This window comes from Gavialis gangeticus, unplaced genomic scaffold (assembly GCF_001723915.1).
Source record: "Gavialis gangeticus isolate Ggan-Ray unplaced genomic scaffold, GavGan_comp1, whole genome shotgun sequence".
NCBI lineage: Eukaryota > Metazoa > Chordata > Crocodylia > Gavialidae > Gavialis > Gavialis gangeticus.
Window position 1 is genome coordinate 27,556,527 of NW_017729006.1, and position 836 is coordinate 27,557,362.

Below are 836 nucleotides of genomic sequence, written 5' to 3' on the forward strand. Positions count from 1 at the left end.
CTTTCCTGCCATGGCAGGGGGTCGAACTAGATGATCTGCTAAAGTCCCTTCCGACTCTAGAAACTATGAAACTATAAATGTACGTTAATGAAGTCTCTTGTCTCTGAATATGGATTTTGGAATAGTTTGGAACCTTCATAAAAAACTGTGCAATTAAAAAATGACAAATTATACATGTAGATTATGCAGTAAAAGAAACAGTGAAAATCCTGAACTACTCAAGCCAAAGTTAGTATCTCATCAAAAGTTAAAACTTTTTGCCCACAACTTGCCCAAAGGCAGTCTTAAATATGCACCTGGGTAAACATTAGAATTCAGAGAATTAGTATGGCTGAGGCACTGTAACACCATATCATCTGAGGTGCTCCATGACTGCTAGCCAGTGCTTCTACATATTCATCTCCATTCCAACATACTGTACCACTTATACGCCTGGTTCTTAGGCATGTAAGTTTAGTTCATTCCAACCTGAAGAAGTCATCTTTCCCTCAATAGCTTTTCTAATACAGCTGTCCTAACAGGGCAGCAAACACCGTATACTAACTGAGAAATCCCAAACAGCTGATACCTTTTGGAGAGAATCAGAGCCACAGTTTGCGGTGTCTCAAAATATTAAAGGAAACAGAGAGTTTTGCCAGGGTGTTTTAGGGCACAGTTATATTAAGAAACCTTTGCTCAACTGACCCCAAATTTTAGCCATTAATGCCACCCTAGTTTGCTGTGAGATATAGCTGTTCTTAAGCCACTCTAAGTAAATATTGGGGCTAGGCACAGAAGTTACACATAAACCAGTTTAAGCCATCAGAAATGGTTTAAACCTGTAACAGAATACAAAC